Source organism: Athene noctua, chromosome 10 (genome assembly GCF_965140245.1).
Source record: "Athene noctua chromosome 10, bAthNoc1.hap1.1, whole genome shotgun sequence".
NCBI classification, from domain to species: Eukaryota; Metazoa; Chordata; class Aves; order Strigiformes; family Strigidae; genus Athene; species Athene noctua.
This window is the reverse complement of record NC_134046.1, coordinates 14,382,198-14,408,956: the sequence shown is the minus strand read 5'-3', so window position 1 is coordinate 14,408,956 and position 26,759 is coordinate 14,382,198. Positions and strand designations below refer to the sequence as shown.

Here is a 26,759-nt window from a genome sequence, read left to right as displayed (position 1 = left end):
TTTCTATTTTTTAAATTGTTTTTCTTGAAGTGTAATAGTTAACTATATAGTATAGAAGCCAGGTGTCTTGATTTTGCAAAGCTGTATTTTTAGTCTGCCTACCTGTTTGGCTTTTAAATTCCTAATGACCTTTCCCAGTAATTCCTGGCACAATTAACTGTCTTCTCTTTTTTTGGTTGTTAGCTATAATAGTTGAATAGATTTATGCGCAATAGCATTGCAAATCAGTTTTGGTGGTATTACTTATGATTTTATTCTGGCATTGCTGTTTTCTGCCCTTACACTTACTGTTTTCAGCTGCTTGAAGAATGTGAAAGCTTTTGGGAGGCATAATGAATTATCTGTAATTTTTCACATTTTTAATTTTGTTATTAAAAGCTGTGTTGTTTTATATCTGGTTGTGAAAGAATCCATTCTGCAGCCAAATTATTTTTTTCAGGTCTTTGATCTCTGAAGGTAACTGCAATACCTTTTTTCCTTGCTGTCATTACAGGGATTCCTCTTGGTGAATGCCAGAGGATTTTAAGGCTATGTGGAGTTAGTATAGTCACATTTTATTAAGGGACAAAGAGTAAGTTTGATGAAGTTTCTTTTGTTTTTGTGGATTCCAAACTCTTAAGTCATTATGTATACTTAGGGTGGTAGCTACTTCATGGGAAGTTACAATACTATGGTCAAGGACAGCCAAATTCTGTGACGTGGATGTACTATCAGAGGGTAAGTTAGGTTGGTATGGACCTCTTGGAGGTCATCCAGTCCAATCCTCAGCTCTATAGCAGGTCTAATTAGTTTAGGTTGCTTGGGGACTTGGGATGTAATGTTGGGTACCAAATCAATCCCTACCAACAAATAAGCTTCTGAGGACAGGGTCAGGCATATTTGCTGTGTTGACTAGCTTGGTCTTAAGTTATGTTCTGAACTTTCAGCACGCATGTGTGTGTGTATATATATATATATAATTATGAAATACCTGGAGTACTTATTTTATAGTGTAACTTAGTTACCACCAAAATGTGTCGGATAGAAGTTATTTATAAAATTTACCTTGAGGAAAAGAAACACTAAATGAAAGCCCTAAGAATGTTCATAGTTCCACCCCTAATTCCATAAGGGTGGAAATAATACAACACTTTCACTTACAGCTCTCAACCACTACTTCCTTTTTAAGAACTCAAAGGGGAAACTAAATTTTTTTTTTTTCAGTCTTCCTCTTTGAGAACTTTTCCTAGACTGCATATTCCAGCAGTTGTAAGAGAAAGCCAGGAATACAAATTGTCATAAGAAGGGCATATTTGTTTTTGCAGTCTGTGTAACTTGTTGACATTAGGTGAAGCTATTGGTTGTGCTGTTCAAGCAGGGCTTTTGGTAGGTATGTAAGTACTGTCTGTCACTGAAGACCAGTGATTTGGTCTATGAACAGGGGCCTTCCTATGTATCTAAAGGAAGAACTGATAGACTGCTACTATATTAATAATATTTGTTATCTATAACATAGAAAGGCATGTGAATATTCTAAGTCAGTTTGAATGCTTTTTACCCATGGTATCATCCTGATTTTTAGTTATATTTATGAATATGTTGATTAGGAAGTTAAAAGTATGTATCCTGTGTTTGGATGACTTAACTTTCATGTAAGCAGACGGGAAAATGTTTTTGTTTGTTTCTGCGCTTGAAATGTATTGCATTGACACGTATGGACTACTTTCTCCCAAAACTTGCTTTTTGTTTTGGAATCTGTATACACATGCTACCTCACCTACTGAAATCAGTACCATGGTTTGTGGTGGTTTGACCTTGGCTAATTGCCAGGTACCCACCAAGTTGCTCTATCACTTCCCCCCTTCCCCCTTTTTTTCTCAACAGGGCAAAAAGGGGAAAGAAAATAAGATAGAAAAAAACCCAACCCTTGTGGGTAAACCAAAATCAGTTTTAATGTAAGCAAAGCGAAGCAAAGGTCTGCATGCGGAAGCAAAAAGAAAACAGATTTATTCTCTACTTCACATTAACAGGCAATGTCGGGCCTTCTCAGGAGACAGGGCTCCAATACACGTAGTGATTGCTTTGGAGGACTGAGGGTGACACCCCCACCCCCCCTTCCTCCTTTCTCCCAGCTTTATACTCGAGCAGATGTCATATGGTCTGGAATATCCCTTTGGTCAGTTCGGGGAAGCTGTCCTGGTTGTGTCCCCTCCCAAGATCTTGCCCACCCCGTCCCGCTGAGAGGGGAGAATGTCAGAAAGAGCCTTGGTGCTGTGTAAGCACTGCTCAGCAGCAGCCACAACACCAGGGTGCTGCCAACACCCTGCCAGCTCCCAGCATAAACCACAGCACCGTGAGGGCTGCGGTAGGGGAAAACCCATTCCAGCTCAGCCAGACCCAGTACAAGGTTATACATACATCCTATTGCAGAATACTGCCTCCTGATAAATTTAATGCAGATCTACATTTTGGCTGCAGATTGACTTGCTCTGACCCCATGTTCCAGAAATTGGCTTGGGAAGGGTTAGTTTGGCAAAACACTGCACCACCACAGCTGTCCTGTTTTCTTTGAGCTGTTCTGGGACATCCAGGTTGTGTTCCTGTGGGCTCTTTAGGTTGTCCTGTTCTGGGATTTTGCCTGCTTCACAGCCTGGTGTCTGCAGTTGACAATTTTATATGCTGTTATGCAGATAGGTGGGTTTCTTTGGTCTCCCTTGGTTGATCAAATTAAAATGTGCTCAGTTTTCTTCTTCCCTTCCCACATTGCTTTGAATCTTTCTAGCATATGTGTCGCTGGATGAACTTTAGATGATGGTGTAAGTTTTATAAACTAATATTAAAGGATCTTGATGACTAGTCTTTCTTTTGAGATCTGTGACTTGTACTCTCTGATGTGTTTTATAGTTTAAACTTTCTGTACGCATCTTCCTTTATAATTGCCATTTTGTATTTCCAAAAGATTTACAAAAATAATTGCTTTGTAGTATTCTTTAAAAACCTTTTATGAAAATGTAGTTTTGAGTCTAATGTTGGGGTACCTGTAATCTCGTAACATTATTTTAGTGACTAGATCTGCTTGATGGTGTTGTGCCTCAAATTATGTCTAGTTCTACTTTAAATATTGCTTTAGACAGTTTTTATGCAGGTGAGCAAAGCTTAGTGGAAACTATGCAGTCCTATCCAGTGCAAAAGTTCTCAGACAATAGAAGGATTTAAGAAATAGTAAGTGTTCACTTATACTTGTGGACACTTGAGAAAGGTAGTAATTTTGACTGCTGCACTCATGCTGAGGTGTCCCAAGTATTGTTTTTCATGGAACAGTTGTAGTTGTGGACCAGGTCTTAGTTGTGCTACATGAAAGTGCTGTTTAATCGTTGTCAGTGCTCAAAGTTGTAACTTGTATAGTATTTTAGTGGTCTAAAAATGAGAGGTCTGTTATCTACATCCCAAAGGGAGCAGTTGCCTGTTGATGTTTAATGAGGTAATTGTTGATAGGACTAAGGATACTTTTTTGATACCGTCAGGAATAAAGCTGTTTGCTGAGACATGGTGCAACTGTGACTTCTTCATTTGTGCTAAAACTACAAGTTACTTTGCAATTACAGAAAAAATATCTGGTGATGTGAATGTCTTTTGCCTTTTCTTGAGCTGGAATAAAACCTGAGAAATTGTATCATGAACATTAGCATGCTTGATGGCATATTAAAAAGAAAAAAAGAGTAACAGAATATGAAACAACTGACCTTCCAGAATTGAGTCATTTGCATCTGTTGCTTTTTTTTGGATGAAAAAACCTGTTGAACTTTTTCATTTGAAATTTCTGTTCCTAGTCTGTGCAGGAATTCTTAGAGCTGGTAAGGATTCAGTGGCTTAACAAGTGACTTGGAGCAGCAGTAAGTTCACGTCCATGGCAAACACTAAGTACTTTGGTTTAGTGTGTAACTGAAAGTGAAGGATGCATGTATAGGTAGGTATCTGTTATGTATCTGAGTCCCAAGCTGTTGATTAGAATTAGTGATACGACAGCACAGTCCGTTTGGGGGCTGTGCTATTAGCATTTACCAACAAAACAGTAAATGCTGTTTTAGTGGAGAATTGTATCAGAGTAAGGTGCTTTTATAGCAGGATCTGGTTTAGACTGAATCTGTTATTATATATGGACAGAAAATGGTTTTTATCTTAAAACTTAATTATTACTTTTACAGACACAGTCAACTTGCATTTTTATTTTAAAACTGGTTATATTTAATGGATGAAAGAGTAAGAAGCCAAAAAAAAGAGGCAAATCAGTTTTCTAGGATCAGTCTCTTCAATCTGAGAGAGGTTGCAACTTTTGCAAAGTTATGATTGAAGTCTGAACTAACAAATAAAATGGTGAAAAGAACACACAAGCAAAACAAATATTTTGAAATATAGGAAGGGGCCAGCTTTTTGCAGTTTTAATATTACCAATGGCTGTGTAATTGCTAGGACATTAAAAAGGATTTTAGTGAGTGTACTGAGTCAAATATGAAAAATGGGCCAATTCAGTCTTTGATCTTCCGATTTGTGACGATTTGTGTAATTCATGCTCTGGGGTTTCCTTTCTGTGAAGCTAGAGATGCAGCAGTGAATGGAGAGGACGAACCTGCTACTGATCTTTCAGTTGTGTTTTTTTTTTCCCATCATTGTTCCTTTCATGGTCTTTTAACTTCATAGTGCTTGTTAAATACTAGAATAGTTATTAACAAAACTTCTCATTGCAGTAGAATTTCTTACTGTTAGTACATTTTATAATTATTGATGAAATGACCCATTTCAGTGGAAGAAAAGAACACCAGTAATAAATTACCACAAAATCAGGTAGGTGCTAGATGCACTGCATGGGCTTATACAGCTGGCCCGGAGTGCAGATTTTTTAGCTGTGTCCAGAAGTAGGTCTGAGAGCCTTTTTAAAAACTTAACAAGGTGGGGTGTTTTTTTGTTTATGCATATGATATGTGGATTTAGGCTGGTGGAGATTAGCTCCTTATTTTCCTGATGCATTGTATTTTTGAGCAACTGGAAGAGTTCGAGCTGTACTAGAGCTTACCTTTTTAATGCAGCATTTGAAGTATAAGCTATGTTTGCTGGCATCTTACAAGAGGGAGGAGAAAGTTTATCTGCTTTGATGAACAAGCTTTTAGAAAGAACTCCATGTTCTCTTCTTGAAGAATTGTGATGGGAGGAATGTCTTGTATATTTATTTTATATAATCAGAAGTGGTAAATTAAGTTAAATGGAGCTTGTTTAAAGTGTAAGGCACTTTTGATACCAGCCTACACTTGTGTCCTGGTTTCGACCAGGACGGAGTTAATTTTCGCTGGGGCATTTCATACCGTGTGATGAGGTGGGCGGGCTCTCTCCGGTGAGGGCTGTTCCTGCCCCCTGCTCCGCGGGACTGTTGTTGCTGTTGGGGGGCGATCGACGCGCTCTGTAAGCCACTGCTGTATTTTACCCGTTTCTTTTTGGACTCACTATTGTAACTGTTGTTCTCTTGTTAAATTTAGTATTTTTTTTCTTTTTATTCAACCTACAAATACTCCTCTTTTTGTCCCTCCCCTGTTTCACCAGAAGGGGGAGGGGGAGGTGAACGCCGGCCACGGCCACGTGGGGTCTGGCTGCGGCTGAGTTCAAACCTCCATAACTTGAGGCATAGTAAGGGTATTATCATTTAAATGTATGAATTAAAATTATTAGCATGTTAAATATGTTAATTGTGTATTAAGCCAAACTTAGGAGTTTTTAAAACATTCTCATTTCAATACTTGAGTTTTTCTCAAGTCTTACAGCTTCAAGTTCTGGAAAATAGACATGGATGACTGTTCTTTATAAAATAAAGTGTTAACAATTTTTTTTCAGACGTATTGCTATTACACTTGGGTCAAACTGTTAAAAAGGTCCCATACCAGGAAGCTTGTATGTCTTGTGTCTTCCCACAATGCTGATGAGAAATTGCCTTATGAACGCTGTGGTAGAATATGTAGTCTTTTGTTACTTTCTGACAGACTCAGTGCTGCAATTGAGAGAGCAATCATGCTTGTTAGTTTCCCGTTCTACTCTCCTACAGGATATCATCCCAACTCAGAAGGTACTTTTCCGATATTTATTTGCATGTTCCTCTGTGCTTTCTGGCTCCCTTGACAAAACAACTAAAGCAAATAGCATGAAACAAAATCTTGTCAACTTGTTCTGCATTATCTTGTGAAAATGTCTTTTAGAAAATCCAAGGTCACTGAACCTGCACATTTCTAAAAATGTGGGTCATAAGGCTTATTTAGAAGATGCTCTTGCCAGCGTTAGGGCAGTAATCTAGTAAGTTAACAGGAAGAGTGAAACAGAGTAGGCAGCACAGTGAACCACAGCATGAGAGTTAGAGTGTTCCTTATTTCATTTGTCTAATCCTCTTGAGACCTAAAGCCTACGTACCAGCTAGTACCTCTCTGTGTTGTGTTTATTTGTGGATTTTTTTGGTAGGAACTTCCTTTTACTTGTAATGTGTATATATTGCCATTAGAAAATATGGTACTTCCAAGTTTTGGATAAGTTACACTCTATTTTTTTTTTCTATCAAGAAGGTAAAAAATAAAATGTTCTGTAAAATACTGATTCTTAGCAAGGTATATGACAAAACTGAAGAAATGAGAACAAATCTGTGGCAGAAAAGGTGGGTGCACAGAATTTTCCCAAACCAGTTCTCAAATGTCAGGTGAGCCCTTCTGCATAACTGGTCTTTCATCCATCCTGTGCTCCACATGCTAACTCTCACACTTGGGCCACTCTTAAGACAGCTAGACCTCAGACTTCAGCTCCCTTGTCTGTGCTTTATATTGTTGGTCCTGTCTTCTTTCCACTCACTGAGAGAAAAAGAATTCCAAGCTTTCATAAGGAGAGCTGCCTTATTTACCCTCTCTGGTTTTGAGCACTGTTTCCCTATTGGAGTCCATAAGCCTATCTTCCTGAAAGCCATTGTTATTCTAGCTGCCACCTTCCTCTTACTTTGCAGAAAGGGACAGCAGTAAGAAAGGTTCCCAACAATCTGTGGTAGCATCCCATCTCAGCTGCACCTTTGATTCCTCTCCTTTTTTGTCCAGGTGAGTTCAAGTGTCACTTAGGGGCTGGAGAGAGGAAAATTAGGGGGAAAAGGAGTGTGATGAAAGGCTGGAAGAAACTTTTCTGGTTCTGTCTCATTCCTTCTGAATAAAAACAACTACTTCTTGAGGTCACTTCCTCTGATTTGAGTCTGCTAGCCATACAGAAAGGTGCAAGTGCTTAGGCGCCGTGGGGGGCAGGAAGCAGATCTATATGGTCAGGTTGGAGAACTGTAGTGATGAGCTTCATGTCAGCACTGAGGCGTAAATCACTTCTCAGTATTAAGGATAAACAATCACGTGAAAACAGCACTGAGTTGTGAAGATACCAGAGAGTTTGATTGCATTGGAAATTCTATGAGGATGGGATAGAGACAAGGTGAATGATCTTGCAAGTGGATAAAGTGATGCAAAAAGCAATATTGAAACTTAAGAACAATTGAAGTCATGATTACACACTTTAGATTGCAAGTTGCTCTCTTTTAAAAAAAAAAAAAAAAAAACCAACAGGAAGCATGTATTACCACTTCTCCTTTTAAAATTTACTTATGCCATTAAGCATAGGTGCTTGAAGAGCAGAGTTCTGTGCTGTTGAAAAAAATCATCATAAAGATTAAAATTCTCATTTAAGGTAACAAAAGTTTTTTTTGAACATTTTCTATGTTGTCTGCTGTTTGAATGTTTCATTTTTGAAAACACATATTTTTCTCAGCTTAATTTCTTAAGTTCTATCAAAATAGTCTTAACATATTAAAAATAAATATTTTTTTTAAACATGTTTAAAAGTTGAGCAATGCAGAAATGGTGGTTGTGATGAGCTTCACTTATAGCAGAATAAATACTCCTTGATCAGACTTTTTTCTTTTTTCATTGAACTACTCATACTGTTGGAAGATAGGTCATCTTCCATGAAAGATTTCAGGGAAAATAGTTTAATCTCTTGATTTGCTAATGAGAGCATTGGATGTTAAGAGTTTGCTTCAGTTGTTTTGGTTTGTTTTAAATAGCAGCATGGAACTACTTAATGTTCATTTCCATGGTACTGACACAGCTGAAATAGTTGGGGTTTTTCATACTTAATGTTGTTTTGAATGTGTTGCTTCATGAAAAAATCTAGTAATTGAGTTTGTGTTGTAGTTGATACTAAGTAGAGATTAGTGTTTGTATCCTTGAACTGACACAATGGTTGCTTTTCATATCTGCAGCATGTAAAAGTTCTAGCAGTTTTCTTTAAAAATCCATGGTAATTGTTTTTTTTTGTGAGACTGTCACGGTAAATAATCATTTCTATCACCTAACAATTTGAACTTCTCTATAATACAGTATATAAAGTGAATTAAAAATAAAAATTCATGTGAAGTGTGAGGAGTAAAATAAGGTCACTTAAGTGAAAAGTCTTTATTTGCTCTGATAGTTATGTATTTGCAGAATTATTCTTAATGTAAGGAGGATTAAATATTGCTTGAGAAGAAATTTTGTGTTTACCAAAATGAGCGGTCTTAGAAGCTCTTTATTGAATTCATTATTTGGTTGAATCAAGTTGGTGGGTTTTTTATTGTTTGGGGTTTTTTTGCGTGTTGTTTTTGTTTCTGATTGTTGTTTGTTTGTTTTTTATTTGGTATAGTTTAGGGACTGAATTCTTCTAATATGCATTGAATTTTCAGTTGAAATTATGTCTACCCATAAATCTGAGAGAAGATAAAACAGTAGTCTATTGCAGTTTAAGTGGTATTGAGGTTCCAGCTGACTGGCTCACCGGGAGCACACTTCTTTCTGGATTGCAGAGCAAGATGTTTGTAAATCATGCACAGTTGGTAAACCTTTAAGAGGGGAATGAAGGAATAAAATAACTTCTGACTGAAGTTCTAGAATGATTATTGTCTAACTGGAAAAGTAAATGTGTTGCATTCTATTATAAGGCCCAGTGCAAGAATACTTCTATTGTAACTTATAGAATATTACTGTTGAGTGACTTGCTTTGTGTAGATGATTATAGTCTTCTCTTAATGTAATAAGTGGAATCTGGATTAACAATTTGCAAATTGGTTATTGTATGTATCAATGACTGATAAAATGGCAGCGATTTATATTTGTAAATTATTTTATACAAAATTGGTATTGGTAGGCTAGTTAGGAATAAAGGGTTAAGTTCAGCTGGTTTGAAATGCCTGCCATTTTTCTTTCAAAGTAGTATCTGTGTGAGTTGTCTTGGGATTTTTCTCCTCTGTTACTCTGAACTATTGATGTGGTTTACACATTTTTGTTTACTAGTTTACTGTTTCTGGTATTTTAGTTTTCAAGCTAAACCTTTCAAAAGGAAGTGAAGAAAAAACATCAGCGTTCCTGATGTGCCTATTAAGAAACACTGAGGTTATAAAACTGTTGAGAAACAGAGAAGGTCAACGCTGTTGGGTGGTGCTTGCTTTGTGTCATGCGTCATGCTTCGAATTAGTTCTTGTTGGTGTTGCTTGAGTGGATGCTATTGGAAGTCTAGAGACATTCAGCTGCTGAGTCTGGAAGTTGTCAGGCCATCCATTTTGTGCAGTGAGTAGATAGATAAACTGCTCAAGTTGTCTGACTTTGAATTAAGTTTGAAAAGTGCAAATTAACAAGCTAAGTGAGGGACCTTGGTTAACAGAACATATTTATTGTATTTGACTTGAGCCTAATTTTAAGAGACAGAAAAGCAAGCCATTGAATAAACAAATAATAATAAAAATACATTTTTTTTGTCCTATGAGAACTTAATAAGAATGAAGGTATGTATTTGTGTTTCTCCAGAAGTGCGGCACCTCTTTGTTTTTAAGGTACCTTCTCTTGAATGTTGAAACTATAGTACAGGATATTCTGTGGTGTGCTTCTTAGTTGCTTATGTGCTTTGCACATGTTGCTGTTGCATGATAGGAGGGGAACCAGTCTACAGTTAATTCCTTCACGTGGCCAGTTCTTTTTTTCTTTTCCAGAAGAAACCAGCATATATAAAGAGGGAGGAAGCTGGAGAAGTGCTTGGTGCAACTTTTAAAGCAGATGTGTGGGAGAGTAGAACATCTGTGTGTACTGCACAGTATGTCTTCCCTGCAGTTGGTTGCACTGTGAAACGTTACTGCTCCACAGCACTGAGCTTGTGCAAAAGAAGGAACTTGTTAGGATAAAAATTAGTTAAAATACATAGAGAAAAAAGCAGGGAGCTGACTCTTGACACTTTCCTGAGAACTTAGATGGGACATACTGAGTGCTGCTGAGGAACATGCTGTACAGTAAATCCAAGAGATACGTAAAGACTGAGGCTGTGTGTACATTACTTTAAAGGAACTGCCAGGGAGTTTCTCGTTTAAGAATATCTAAAATACAGCTACTTCTTCAGCCCCTAGGAGCTACTGTCATGTGGCAACAGAGGAAGGAGGTAATTTTAAGATCAAGTAGGAGGATGTGCTTCCTTCTTTTGAAGTCCATGATAGACACACTAATTCCTGTCTACTAAGAGGAGCAGTGTGAAAAGGTGCTTTCATGTAAGAGGGTCTTACCTTTTATTTGTTACCTGTATCTGCTAGGTTGAGTAGCTTCAGTGGATATTCACATGGATTTGTGTATAAGCAATCAGGAGAACTGTTACTGATCTGTGTATAAATTCAAGGTCCTACACGTGGGTTGGGGCAATCTCAAGCACAAATCCAGGCTGGGCAAAGAGAGAATTGAGAGCAGCCCTGTGGAGAAGGACTTGGGAGTAGTAGTGGATGGAAGACTGACTGTGACCCTTCGCAGCCCAGAAAGCCAACCATGTCCTGGTCTGCATCAAGAGAAGTGTGGCCAGCAGGCCGAGGAGAGGGGGTTCTCCCCCTCTACTGTTCTCTCATTGAGACCCCTGCAGTGCTGTGTCCAGCTCTGGGGGCACCAACATCAGAAGGACACAGACCTGCTCCAGTGGGTCCAGAGGAGGCCACAAGGATGATGGGGGGGCTGGAGCACCTCCCTGTGAGGACAGGCTGAGAGAATTGGGGGTGTTCAGCCTGGAGAAGAGAAGGCTCCGGGGAGACCTTAGAGCGGCCTCCCAGTACTGAAAGGGGCTACAGGAAAGGGGGAGGGACTCTGCATCAGGGGTGTAGGGATAAGCCAAAGGGTAACGCTTTTAAGGTGGAGGAGGGTAAATGTAGATTAGATGTAAGGAAGAAATTCTTCCCTGTGAGGGGGGTGAGGCCCTGGCACAGGTTGCCCAGAGAAGCTGTGGCTGCCCCCTCCCTGGAAGGGTTCAAGGCCAGGTTGGATGGGGCTTTGGGCAACCTGGGCTAGTGGAAGGTGTCCCTGCCCAGGGCAGGGAGGTTGGAACTAGATGATCTTTAAGGACCCTTCCAACTCAAACCATTCTGTGATTCTTTGATACAAACTTTGTGTTCTGCTTTTATTCTATCAGTAACATCTTAATTAAGACTGGCTGGGCAGACTTTGAAGTATTTTTCCTGGTTTTGAGTGGTAAACACTACTTTAAAGTTGTTCTATGAAAAGACACAAATTTTGGGCTTGGTTTTGTTTTTTTAATGACACTGTTGAAATAATGCAAAGCTGTAATAATCCAATGATACATTCTGTCAGCCTGTGTCATCTATAGGACTTGATATGCCTGGTATTTGCATAGGACCTCAGTATACTATTTGTCTGCAAAAGAAATCTACTTTCCAAAGAAGTTTAGAAGAGAGAAGCAATGGGGACATGCACATGTTTCTCTTGAATTTGTATGTAACCATGTTGCTCTTAATGCTGCCAGTTCCCAGTGGCCCAACCTATTTTCCTTTGAAACAAGCTATGGATAGCATCTGATCCTAATTAAAGTTTATTAAAACTTCATACTAATACTAGACTAATTATAGGTAATGTAAAAGTCTCACTGATTTTTCTTTAATCAAAGTATAGTCTTGTCTACAGCCATATTAAATTTAAGCTTGGATGACAAATCTCTTGGTATGTCAAAGCTTATTACTTAACAGCAAACATGTTTTTTGTGGGAAGGCTATGTTTGTACTGGGAGTGCAGTTTGAATTTTATGTGAACTTAATTTGAGGGTTCATCTGTTTCGGTGACATACAGTACAGATTTTGTTTTCATACAGTAGATGGGCCAGTGTAGATGGGCCTGATTTGATCCACAGTACCAGTGCATTGCCACTCTTATTAAATGTCATTATAATTTTTAATGACTAGAGAAACCAAACTTGCTGAGCTTTCTTCTGTGTTTTGTTGGGACTGTAGATTTTGAAATAATTCTTTAAATGTTTTTGTTTTGAGTTACCAGTGCATATCCTTCTGCCAGTTGTTTTTGTTCTTGTTCTTTTAGTAAATGACTCATTCTCCTGGTTTGCTTTAGTTTCTGGGCTTTCTCCTTTGTTCTTCTAAGAGCCTAGATAATGAATTGTAGCAGAACTTGGTATGTTAAATGTCAAGAATACATTTCAAGAAATTTCAACCTTTATAAAGAAAAAGCCTAACTGTTCGCAGAACAGAAATATTTATGAACTTCTGATCAGACATCGAAGACATTTGTATGTTAGTTCCAGTTCTTTTGAAGCATATGGCAAATTTCTAGCTAGCTATTCTTTACCATTGATTAGGAAGTTCAATTTCTAGATTTAATGGGAAAATACTTTGACAGCATTCTGATTTTTATACATGCTTGCTTATTTTGGGTAGAATTTCAGTAACTTGCATCATTTCAGTAGCAGGAACACTGAAGTTGAGAAATCTAATTTTAAAATCTGAGAAGTGGGAGAATTGTTAGTATGGATATTGTAGCTTAAAAGTATCTTGTGTTTGAGGGTCTAGACTGTAAACACAGTATTAATAGTTCAGACAACCCAGAGTATACGTGCTATAATTAATGGAAACTTCACCATTAAAAAAAAAAAACAAACAAAACAACCTTCTTAATATAAACAGTCTTCAACATAAGTACTTTTTTTAGCAAATCTGGGCGAGAGTGTGTATAATCATGTTGCCCTCTAGTGGTTGCAATTCAGGTTTAAATAGTAGAAAGAATGCATTTACACGCTTGGGGAAGGGATTCAGTGATTCTTGCTTGCAAATGATTAGGTCTTGTGTTTTCTACATTAGCAATGTGTTCACTTGTCTGTGGAACACCATGCCACTTCCATGACAACTGCATAGCACCAGGATTGTACAAAAAAATCATAATACACTGCATATAATTTGTTAGCAGGGAATATCACCCATAACTATTATGATGGAAATTTTTAAAAATCTTAATGGATTTATTGTATAATTTAGCTTTTTTTAATCTTATAAGATTATTATTAGTGCCAACTGCTGGTTGCAGTGTTTGGGAATGTGCCTTTTGCTACTGCATGGAAAAAGTATAGTGGCACGTGTAACCTTTTGAGGTTTTGGATTCAACTTTTAGGTGAGTGGATGTATTCAAGTCCTTCAGGCCATCTACATCAATTTGTTCTTTTGTCATTCTTGGTAGGCAGAATGATTTTTTTTTTCCTTCATATTTTCTCTATAACTACCCATTTTTTGTCTAGTTCAAAGCATAACAGCTGAATTAATGAGAAAAATAACTTGATGATCATTCATTATTGGGTGAACAATATACCAGATTTCTACTTTGAGTGGGACAAGTTCCTTGAATTGGTAGCTGCATGGAAAAGCTTGGTAGTCAGAGGGAATAGTCATCTTTCTAGAATTTTCATATGCTTTTCAGGATTGAAACTATCTTTACTTGGGTCATCTTTCCTTCTCATACTCCCTCTTTTTTTTAATTAAATAGCTTGGAATAAAAACTATCACACCCTAACTGCTTTGGTTGTTTTTTTTTTTAAAAAAAAGGTGGGGGAAATGAAAATAACTTTTGTGATGATGATACTGCAGTAGGAAGAATAACCTAATCGATTCAATGTACAGAGTATCAGCAATGTAATATTGCTTCTCTAAGGAGGAAAACTGAAAAATTTCACTGTGTGTTTCTAGCCGTTAAAAATGCATATCATCTTGGTAAGAAAAATGTTATATTGTGTTTTGTCAGTTGGACAGTGTGATCTGAAATCTGCATATAGATGGTTGGAGGTGTCTCAGGCTTTCATACCTGGAAGGATCTGCTATTTTGAAAATGATTCGATAGCTGTTCAAAGAATTAAAACGTTGATGGAGAATATTTATTCTTAGACTGACAATATAGAACCACTGGTGCTAGAAAGAGATTCTTTTTGTACTTCAATAAATGTTTTCCATGTTTTAGAGGGAAATACGGCACATTTAGTCCAAAAAAATCACAAGGCTTGATAATGTATTTGAGAGGTGTGGATGACTACTCTCAGGCTTTACAGCTGAACGTCTGTGAGATTGCCAGCAGTACTTTGCAATACCCTTGCCTCTGCTTCTCATGGCCACTGGCAGATTGGTCATGGGCACTCATCATGTGTTTCAAGTACTTTTTTATCAACAAAGAGATTTTTAAAAGGCATTGAGGTAGGTTTGATTTTTTTAGCTTGTATGACAGAATTCATGGGCACAGTGTTATCAGTGTAATGCACCTGATTTTGTGGGTATGATGGAAAATCGCTGGAAAAAATACATCAAAATATTTTTGTCTGTGTAGAAAGCTGTACTGGAAGAATTACCTCAGCAAGTTTTGCCACGTTAGCAAACCATTTAATCTGCAAATCCAAGGTACTGTGTAGGTGATTTTTGCCCTCAACTAAGACCGGTATGAATCGTGAGTCACTGTGTTTGAAACTGTGATTACCATGTCCTTGAACATCTTATCTGTGCTTTGCCCATTCCTCTCTGTCTGCTGGGGTGGTTCTGATATTCCAAACCGGTGAGAAGCCTACAGTACCTGCCCCTTGTTCTGAAGCCACTAGGACACAGCTAAAGCAACAGCTGACTAATACTCTCTGAGATCACCTATCAAAAATCAGCTCATACAATCTCTTGCATTGCTGGCAGACTTGTCTCAGTATGTGGATGAATGCTATAGATATTTCTTCCCTTAAGTTTAAAAAAAAAAATATCTTTTTTTAAAATTGTAAAGTAGTCCATCTCGGAGGAACACCAGAATAATCTGCCTTTGTTTGTGAATACCAGCATTCAGTTATTGCTTGCGTTGAAAGTCTTGACCCAGGAATGAGTTGCAAATAAATACAGCCTCCTCCCGGACAATTTTCACTCTCACTTTGTTGGAGATATGGCTCCGCAGTGCCTTGAGTACAAATATTAAATGCCCAATTGTCAAATTTCTCCTCTGTGCTGGAAAATTACTTTACTGTCTTTGGATGGAGCCACACTCTTCTCTGACTTTGTTTGGTTCCAGTTATTTGCATTTGCTCTCTGTTTGGAATGCTGAAGTTCAAAACACAGAATGAAAATAAATATAATATAGTATTTTTTTTTTAAAAAAAGCTTTGATCGTTATTTGATGTAGAGAAGTCTTCAGGAAGACATGGAGAATGTATTGCTCTGGTGACCCCTTGTTTTCAGTATGAGGAAGTGTGCAGTGAACTCTCATTACACTACGTTTTGGTAATGTTTGTGGTTTGGACCTGTTACAAAAATATCTAGTTTGACATGATTAAAATTAGTACAGTGTCATTTGTACTTAGGGGAGATCTTTTGAATTAGAACTTGTAATTCTGCATCTGTTGGCTGAATTGAGTTTATACAATCTCCTCAGTATGGTCATCTTTAGCTGTAGTTTAGGAATATGATGTACATTATTCTTGTGACACCTGTTTGTTCAGGATCAGGTGATGTCAGAAAGCAAGAAATCTTTACCTTGTGCAAAGTAGAGATTAATTAACTAGACCTGCTGCAGATGTTTGTTTTTTAAAAAATAAACATTGTAGTTGCATTACAAAAGTCTGTTCAGGTGAAATATCTTCCTTGCTAAAAAGGGAGTTTTCTTAGTAAAATTTTCAGAATATTTTTAGAGTTCTTATGTAGTGTGTTGTGATGATACCAAACCACTACTGCATTTTAAAGTGTTTGAAATCTGATTTTTTTTTTTTTTCCTTCGTCTGAATGTGTGATCACTGGGGAGTTTTCTCTGTTGTAAAATAGCAGTAGTACGGAACTAATGATAGTAGGTAAACACAGAAATGAGAAGAGGTTGAAATAGTTTCAACAACTTGTCCCTTTAGTCTATACAGTTGGAAGAGTGAACATGTGAGAAGAGATCCTTCTTTGAAAGGAGTAGAGGAGCTTTGATGTAATGATTAACTAATTGGAGAAACTTAGCAGTGTGTAACAAGATAGTTAAGCAGCTTTTGCAGTATTGCACCTGCCTTGAAATGTCTGGGATTAAGTTTGAGAGTTGAAGTTTCCTGATATATTAACGAGCTGCCTCATACTTTTTGCTTTCATATAAATAGATCTTCTCTTCTGGCTCTTCATCTGGTGGAGTATCTGGTAATCTTGTCTTGAATTTGCTTGCAAATGAAAAATGTAATTGCTGATAGAAGTTTAATAATGCAAATTTCTGAAGGAAAATTTCAATTTCAGTTAACTTTTTGCTAATCACTTAGGTATCTCATTAATTCAAGAGTTCTGAGGAAGCGGAAGCAATAGATAATGTTAGTATTGTATTTCTGTGCCAGATCCTGATAGTATTCAAAGATGTCCTTATTTTTGCCTTTTTCAATTCTGACTATTCTCCAGTTTTCCCCACTAAAATGATTTAGTGTATATTTGCTGTAGAACTTTGATTTTAGTTTATTCAAGGTTTAAATAAGATCAATCTCTTAAAATTTAAAGACCAGGAGAGATTTATGCCTTCCCTTTGGTCTTAGGACAAATCTAAGTCCAAACGTGACAAATCTCCCTTTTTATGTCATACTTTTCATTGCAGTAGGCGGAGACAATACCACAGTTTAGTTTGGTCTTGCACTTTATGAAGATGGCCAAAGAACGTAACTATCAAGTTTAACCACTTCTTGATCATTAAATTAAGAATAAAAATTTTAGCATTTTTTCCCTAGTGCAGAATATCAGTACAGGTGCTTTTGCCACCTGAAGGTAAGAGCAGATACCAGTGATAAATTGCAAGCCTTTAGAAACCTATATCTGAAAGGAAATTAGCATTATGTATGGAAACCTGCTCTTTGCAGAGCTCAATTCTTTATTTTATCCGGATACATGCATCCGACAAATACAGTCTTTGGGACTTCGTACACTTCAGGATAATGTTTACTACCATTATTGCAAAGTTTGAATATGTCATGTTGCCAAACTCATTAAATTATAGTAAACAACAGTATTTAGTTTTCAGTCTAGTTTTGGAGGAAAGTATTCTGTAAGGGCATCAAGATTGAGTATTTCAGTAATATTTTACAGTTAAGTTATCTTAAATGATTATTCTGAAGAAGCCTGGATCTCTGAGTAATGACCTATTAAGGCATTTTCTTTATTTTAAGACCATATTAAGTTGCAGTATATTTCCATAATTGATTAATGTAGAGAACACAGTAACATTAAGCAAAACCTCAGAAAGTCACCTTGGCCCGATGTTTTCCCCAGGGTAAATGTTTGATGTGGTGATAGAAGTTGATGTAAATTATACAAAGTAATCACTGGTATCACTGTGATACATGATACATAGCTGTATAAATACTTTGTGTAACAAGAGGCTGAGCTTCCTTAATGAAATAGAGCAGAACAACTGTGCAACAAGTACAATATCCTTCTAGAAACCTGTTTTTAATCTAGTTTTGAGTCCATCCCACTAGCCAGGTTTTTAATATGGAGCAGGAAAGGTTTTTTTGAAGTCTCTGTATGTTGTGCAAGATATTGTCATCTATGACAGCAGTAATACAAAATAAGTCTCTTCATTATTACTTTTTATATTCTAATGAATCAATTTGAGCATTTTGGGACCATATGTGAGTAATAATTTCTTAGGAATCTTTCCCTTGATTGCACTTCATTGTTAATATATTTTAGCTTAGCACTTAAAGCAGCAGTTTACCTTAAAAATCTCTCAGCATTTTCTGGATGAGAATTTCACATAGAAATAAAATTGTACTTGAGAATTTTCACATAGGCTGAAAATTCAAGTAATTATTTATTTTCCTCAAGAAAATTGTATATAATTAGTACTGAGTTGGGGAATTTTTTGTAGGAAACTCTTCTGCTTTGTCTATTTCAGAATTAAGTTTTATCTCCTTTTCTGAGGCTGTTAATGTTCTTAATGTATTTTGTGGTTTACTTACAAAAAGGAAGTTTTAAGGCATAGCATATGTGAAGGGGACAGACTGATTCAGCTGTGAAAAGAATAAATATCAAATTTTTCTAGTTGTCCTGAAACCATTCAGCATTTGTAGCAGAAGGCTGATTTTCAGGAATTCTTGTGAACTGTGAGGACAAAAGTAAAGTAAAAAAGGTATTCTAAAGAGTAGTAATTAGTAACTATGGTGACAGATGTCTCACTGTAGCAAGTCAGTCGGCTATATATAAACCAAATTACTTGTAAATTAGAACTCTTCTTCTAGATATCCTTTTAAAAATAGCTTTTTGCATCAAAACTAGTGACACTGATGTGGAGAGAGATCTATTTTTGTATAGTGCTGTCACATTTTGTGGTAAAACATTTTATCTAGAGATTTTTTTGGTGTGTATCTTGTCATCCTGCTCCTTTTGACAGTGAATGTATTTCTGGATTATTTGAATAATCTGCGCATAGATCAGTGCAGTGCTCATGAGTAATTTTTACCTTTTTTAACTACTCTAATCCACACCTGTTTACCACAAAAAAACTCAGTTCAGTAAGAGGAATGAGTATTGTGAACCGTGCTAGGATTGCTTCAGGTTACAATCCTTCAGCATGTATCTTCTACATGAATGTATTTATTAGGTTTTGGGGGATGTGGTGTTACATTCAAGTCAGGACTTGTTTTCCTATGACTGGGCATATTGCTGCATTTTGCCGTTACAGAATGTGATTATTGGGAGGAGTTAACTCCACAAGTGTTAAATTCTGTGCGAATCGTTGTTTCTAGAAAACAGAGTTTGAGGTTACTTGAATGCCACCAGATCTGCCAGAGGAGGCAGGGTGGGGGCAAACAGGTTAGCAAGGGGAACCATCGTTTCTGATATTCTATTCATGTTGGTTGGTTCCAGGTTTGGTGGTTTTTCGTTTTAAAAAAGAAAGAGGTCTTGGGCACCTTTTGTGCAAAGTTTTGGATGGGTGTACAATCATAGAGTAAAAGTACTGTTTTCAGTGTAAGCTATTACTTTAATATTGGTATCCTATGATGATTATCTCATATGAAAGAATAATGAAAATTACCATCGCCATAATACTACTGCATTTTTTCCAGAAGTTTTGCTGTTCTAGGTGTTTGGAGTGTTGATAGTTCCTTTTAGAGCTAAAGTAAGTAAAATAAATCTCAAAGTGAGTTAGTGATTTTTATACAGTTCTGTACTGACCATTGGGATGTTGGGGGTTTCACGAATTGCAATGCAGTTTGTTTATTTATATTTTATGAAAGCAAACATGATGCATTTACTCCAACTTCAGAGAGCTGTTTCCTAATACAGAGGAGTCAGAATTCTGAAAGTACATTTTGGAGTGTACTTCAAGGTCTTAAGATTTTGACATATAGCAATTGATAGAAATCAGGTGGTTGACATTGTAAATACAACCTGGGCTCTGCTGTTCTCACCCTGAATGCTGCAGCTGTGTGAGGTGTGGGTGTATGGTTTAGGAACCAGCTTCTAAAGTATGCTCATTTTTAGCCCGGGTCATTGTTATATACCAACCAAATTAAGCAAACAGAAAATGATAGGAGTTCTGAAACCGTGCTGAGTTGTTCAGCTGTCACTGCCATGGAGCCAACTTTGCTTCCTGTGATGAGTAAGGAGCAGATAACTGGGATGGTGGTGTGCTCATCTGCCTTACTTTTCTTTCATCCATTATCACACCTGAGTTGAAGACCTCAGTCTTGAATGGTGCAGTGATTGTGAAAGATATGTGAACTATGGTTTGAAGTTGAAGGCCACAGTTAATAATTAGATGAAACTTTTGGAGATATGTGGTAGAGATCTTCATCCTCATTCTTTTATATATATGCCCAAGCACAACTGTGGTCATGGGTTTTTGCTTATGTTTTAAACTAGAGAACTTGGATTGTGATATGGTTTGAGTTCCTAAACTTAAACTTTTAGCCATTCTCCGCCAATCTCTTTAATATGCATTGCTTTAAAAAATGCAACCATACTGCTCAAGAATTTTATGTGATAATAGCCCAAACCATTTAAATTGGATGTTTTTAAGCTCCGCATAGCTAGTTCTAAAACTGATTTAAAAGTATTGCTTAATCTTTTTAGTAGCCTTTCTGTTAATAATGAGCCCTTCCTAATATAAATCAAAAAATCATTGTAAAGTAAATGTCTGACATCCTGTTTCTGAATTTTCCTGATATAGATTATCTGGATAACTGCAAATACTGAAATATAGTATAGAGTTACTCTCTAATAGTAACCTTGAGTCCTGAGTTTTTCACCTTGAGACCAGTAAGTTCAGTTACTGGGTGGGGTTTGAATAGTGGTTTAGAAAGTAAATGCTTTTGCCTAATGGGCACAACAGGTAGGAGATGGTATTAACTCTGCAAACATGCTTTCATGTTTTTCCTTTTTGTGAATGTTTTTAATATGCCATAATTTAAAATTATGATAGGTGTTAAATGTGTCTGTAGAACTCGCCAGTTAAAATAATCATTTCAATGTTGTATGTCAAAAGAAAGGTCTGTGCTGAAATGTTTGCAGGTACAGCACACCTGGAAATGTTTGCTCTGTTTTATTGAGGAAGGTGGCATTTAGCTACTGAGGAAACAGTAGAGCAATTTAAGGCTGTAGACAAATGTAAGTTTTGTGCACAGTTTAAGCTGTTAGTGCCTCTTGATGTTTGGCATTCCCCCTTTACCTAAGGTGGTTCCTCCTTCTTCCCAGAAATCTGACCTGTCTTCCCTTCCCATCCCTGTCATAGCCCCTGTGTCCTTTTCAGGCAAAATCTGCTGATTTAGTTTAGGCAAAAATGAAGCTGAATGAGAGGGCCTGTAGGGAGCTTCAAAGCACTTGAACTATCAGGATGTGGCAAGCAGCAAAGGGATTAATACTTTACAGCACTTCAGATACATCCAAAAAAGGCAGAACTGTGTTTATACCCAGACTCAGTTATGCTGGCACAAAACTGCTTATAATGACACAGTTTATTTTGCTTGACAACAGGTATGAGCAACCAGCAGGGTTGTCCTGGCAGTACAGTCAACAAAACTTCAAGGTGTAAACAGACACGGAACAACTTGGTCAGCAGAAGAGCATATTCCCTGCTGTCCTTTTTCTCTGCCCCTTGGAGTTACAGTGAGGTTTGGAAGGATAGCACTGAATTCTTGGGGGTAGCTGAGGATTTTAACCTTTTTCATCAGGAGTAACTGGATTTACATTAGGCTTACACTTTCAGTTGAAAACTTATGGTGAATGTTTTTGCTTTTCTTTTTTTCTTTACTGAATATAAAGACTGCTTATTATTTTCCAAAGAAGTTACTGAAAACTACTAGCAACTTGTTCTTCTCTCTGGGGACCTTCAATACTTAGGATCCCTGAATAGCCAGCTGCCACTCCTTCAGTCTGTTCAATCTGACTGTGGAAAAATCCCTTTCTTCCCAGCTGGTCTCTTTTAGTTTCATAGTGTGTGCCTGCTTTAGGTAGCTAGAATAAATTTTAAAAGGAGATCTGCTAAGAACTCAAAAGTTAATGCACTAGTTGTGCTTCTGAGTTGAAGGAGCTGGAGTTTAGGAAACAAAGAGCTACTAGATTCATGTGTAAAACTAAATATAAAAGCAATTTTGCTTGATGTACCCCACCCTGTGAATTATGCTTGCTTATGGAGACAAATACTTCTACTTCCTTGATAGGTGGGTGGAGTTAGGCAAGTGAGAGGAAAGGAATTTAGGATGTGTCTAAGCAGACCAGAATGAGGAACTCAATCAATTGGATCTGGAAGTAATTTAGCATTTGAACTTCTTTGTCTTACAGCCAAAGGACTGACCTGGAATTCAGGATGGTTTGCAGAGTGTACTCTGCTAGCAGAAGTGCTGCTCCCAAAATGAGAAAACTGTGTTAATGCTTCAAGGAAGATAAAATGATCTTCTAATTGTATGGGAGAAAAAGCTTTTTGGCTGCAGTGTGATAAATGTTTGCCATATTGGTTTGACCCCATTATGTATTGTTTTAAAATCTTTGTGCACAATTCAGATTGTGCAAAGTCAATGTATTTTGCCTCCCAGTAGAATACTCAGTGTGAAACAAGTAAATGAACACGGTTGTACTACTACTCAGTCCAGTTTTGAACTGAAGTATTAATCCAGGGCAAGTACTCTTAATTTCTAGATCCCTATTTACTTGTTCTATTTGAGTATTAACTTTAGTATTCAGGGGGTGCATTTGTAATGCCAGCATTAATTTTCAGTGATTGATCATGTAGCTTGTTTCACGAGTAGGGGAAGAATCTGCAGCATTTTATGACTTAACTGCTCTAGCTGACAGCCTTGCTGCCTGTTTGTGGTAGTGAACATGGCAAAAATGAAGCTGTCATCGCCTTAGTGGCTATAGTTCAAAATTTGAAAAATTAATTTAAATCTTTCTGGTTTAAACTAATGCCTCAGAGTCTGTATAACAGCGCTCTGAAGTACATGGGAGCTGTGTGTAGTTCTTTAATGAAGGAAATAAGAGATGCGGAAAAGAAAGGTAAGCTAGTAGGCGACCCCTGAAATAGGGGTTCTTTCTCTACATTGTCTAGTCAGTGAAAATACATTCAATGAATAAAATATATTAATGATTGACTTTCAGTAAAAGGCAATGGCCTACGTTTTGGTGCCTTTTATTAATTCAGCAATGGAATAAGGCTGAAATATGTTTAATTACATGCTGTGGTCTATGTCTGCATTTTTAGATGTAGAATTTGTTACTCTTTATGAAGTGAATCTCACATCTCTTCAGACAAACTTAGTTCTCCAGTAATTCTCCTCACTGATTCTCAGCATAGTTGCCCTGAACTGCAGTTTCAAGCTGGGTTAGATGGAATAGCAGTAATGTGCTCTTAAAATGGAAAAGGATGGCTATACATAGTGATAGAAAATGTTATGTAAGTCTGTCTTGATCGCTGTTCTTGATTTACTGCCTTACTGCAGTACTGGTACAGTTCTACTCTAGAGGAGACTTGAAGTTCTTTTGTTCATTATATTGTACTTAGGGTAGTAAAGTCATAAAGAGTTTTTGAAAAAACACTATTTAAATGGTCAAGAACTCATTAATAGAGCACTTACTCTTTAAACATTGATTTTTCAGTTGTCCTGTTTGTGAAGAACTTACTCTCCATCTTTACCTTGTACCTTATAATGAACAGTTATACAACAAAAAGATCTCTGATATCACAGAATCACAGAATTTGATTTCTAAGTGTGTGTGTGATGAATTAGTATGCGCTGCTGTTGAGATTAACATTTTAGCTTTCTCAGAACAAAATTTAAAACTAGCAAGTTAATTAGAAGTTAATTTTCAATGTTGCATTTATCTGCACTTTAGGCTAATTCTAGAACTTCATGTTAAATTTCTAGTTTGATCCTCACTGAAAAAAGGCAGTGCTAAAAGTGAGTCTTGTGGTAAGATACTAAAACAAAAGCTCATCAGTTGTTTGATCTAGCATTGTGTTGTACTGTAATTAAATCCAGATAATTAAATACACTGAAAGCATGCTACTTTCTTGTTGAGATTTTCTGATCTTCCTTGATGCAATTTCTAAAGAAGATGGACTCTACTGGAGAAGTTTGAATGTACTGATGAACTGCAAGTTTTACTTTAGAATAAAATCTCCATGAATTTTGTGGAAGCAGCATGGTGGAGTGTCTGCAATTAACTGAGTTTTGCTAATGGTGTATAAATGAGAGAGGGTGCAGTCATGAGAACATAAACTAATATTAAGGAAGAGATGTGGGCTAGGTTTTCTTTTTCTGTCTGAGAAGGTGTTACAATACTGGAGGGTAAGTTTCTTAAATAAGTGTATGTTACCTTGTATTTTAAGAAAGAGGGGAAGCTACCACTTTAAACATATATATAGTTACCTGAATTAAGTATGTGATAATTCTTTAACAGTCCTCAAAAGCTGAGTTGTTTTGGATGTGTATGAGCTACCATCTCTGCTCTGAATTGGATTAGTTGTTAATATGAGGCACAAAAGGGCTGGGACTCTAGTTTGATCTGAAGAGAGGTGTGGATTATAAAAGCAAGTATAATTAGGTCAGTATATGCTGCCCTTTTTTCTGGCAATACTGGCTTAAGCACCTCCTCATATAATTTGCATCAGCTCTCAAAACTGGTTTGCAGTGACTAAACAAATGCCTCAGCCAGTACAACTGAAGAGGTGGTGCTGCAGCTCAGCAATGAGCATTGGGAAAGGGAAAGATTTATAGTTACTCTTTAAGCTGGCACTGCTGCTGAAGTTAGTTGGTTTGCACTGGAAGGCAGGAAGAACAAACAGTGCTGGTTTCACAGAAGGTGCTGTGTTATGTAGCTGCTGGTTTGGGAATTGGAGAACCCACCAAGGATAATTCATAATTAATAGTATATTAAATACCAGGATACTACTATAAATACTAGTTAACATATACATGTGTTTTTCAGTGCTGGTGCTTGATTTTCTGAAAGTAACTTTTAGTAATAATACAAAAGTGATGGAGAGATTGACCTTTGAAAAAGATCATCTGAACTAGTGAAAACTAGTACGGAAGTAACATTTGAATTTGCTGTGCGAAAAGCACCAGCTCTGTGAGTTCCTGACCAACTGCTACATTAAAGACAACCGAATCTTTTTTACTAAGTGTTGAAGTCAGTGAGTTTCTCCTTAGACATCAGCTTGTTAACATGCTGCTGGTATTACTTACATCTTTACTAGATGCAGGAAGATGACTTTTTTCTTGTTTGTAAAGATTTAAAGAGCACCACTTTTCTAAAATTTATGTATCATGCAGTTAAACGTCATCAGTAATAATTTTTAATGTATATTTTCTATGGCCATTTGTTTACAATTTCTTTTCTTCAGTTTGAATTTTGTCTGGTATTTTGTAAGTTTTGTGTTGCTGATGCTGTGTTGCACTTCCTTTCCTGTGGTCACTCTTCTGTATTTCTTTGTGCTGTCTCATCTGTGCCCTATCTGCAGATTCTGCAGAGGTGTGCTTACAAGGGGCAGTGATTAATCAAAAAGTTGGAGGGATAAAAGGCAGATGATATGCATGGGAAAGAAAAGGGTGGGGAAAAAAATTAAGCACAAGCGTGTTTGTTTCTCATTGCTTGTGACTCACTTTTTCATAACAGAGGATTTTCAAATGGAGCAGGAGGCTAATTGAGAACAAACAGGAAGTAAAAAAAATAATTATCTCTGCACTGGACTGTGAGAGGGCTCAATACTTTCAGATTCGTAAATTAATAAGCTAATTTGATAGGCTTTTTAACTTCTGTTACAAAAGCTATACTATATACTACAATATTATTGTATATTAATAGATAGTAATTAATAATATAGAGAGTATTATTTAGAGTAAGGTGGGTCTAATTATTAATGTGGTGAGTGTAGCCATAATTTCTTGATCTATCTGTAATTTGTGTTTACATGCATGTTTATGAACATACGTCTGATTATTATTTTCTTTTTCTTCAATTTAAGATCAAAGCCATATCTGTTGGGGAAAAAAAAAACCCAAACCTTTCATGTGCTGCTTTTCATTCTGTCACTACATATGCCCAGCTGAACTTTCCTGTGCAGATGTTCCCCTTCATTACTGTATTGAGTCCCGTCTTTTGGATGCAGGGGTTTTTAAGCTCTCAGGTTAGGGCCACTGCTTTGTGCTACTTGGGATGAGCATGTAAGATACATATCGTATGCTTGCTGTCATTTTCCGATATGAGATCTGAAGAGCCCTAGTGCTGGTGTCTTGCTCCATAGTAAACCCACCTTTTCCTTCAACACTGTGATTTTGAACTATATATCACTTTTTCTGAGGAGTGTGATAATAAAGGCAAATAAAAGCATGGAAAATTTTGCATGGAGTCCTGAAAAAAAATCGTCAATTGCTTTTATAGGGAAAAACATGGGAATATACTCATTCCTCTGGAGGCAACATCTCTTCCCCAGCCTTATGCTTGCTTTGAAACTTGATGAGATTCCTGTGAGTGCAGGAAGCCAGGGATTTCTACCATCCCATCAGGTTCCTGCAATAACTACTGTCATCTTGAACTACTGAAAGTGACTCAGTTATACCTGGCTGGTTAGTAACATTCCAGTCCCCTCTTTAATGCTGTCTGCTGATCAGGTCTTAGCCAGTGACTGGTCTTCTGTCAGGTGACTCACTCATAACCTCTTCTCAGATGCAGCAATTTTTGACTAGAAATGTGTGTCATAAGCACCTTCAGATTCAATAAGTTGCTATTAAAATTTAATTAACTCTACAAATGGATATTTAGAAAAGTACTTGGTGATGCAGCAATCTTGAGATTAACAATGCTATGAACTAGTATCGCTGAGAGGTAAAAGCATTCTAATTTTTTTTTTTTCCTTAGTTTTGCTATGGTCTTACATTACAATTCCTGAAGTCTCTCTTCAGGACAAAGCTTTTCCTTGTGC

At 37.0% G+C, this 26,759-nt stretch overlaps 1 protein-coding gene across 20 annotated transcripts in view; it reads left to right on the top strand.

Moving 5' to 3' along the window:
* The window catches only part of SLMAP (sarcolemma associated protein), a 91,432-nt gene that overhangs the window by 9,504 nt on the left and 55,169 nt on the right, over positions 1-26,759 (top strand). The gene's annotated exons all lie outside the window — the stretch shown is intronic.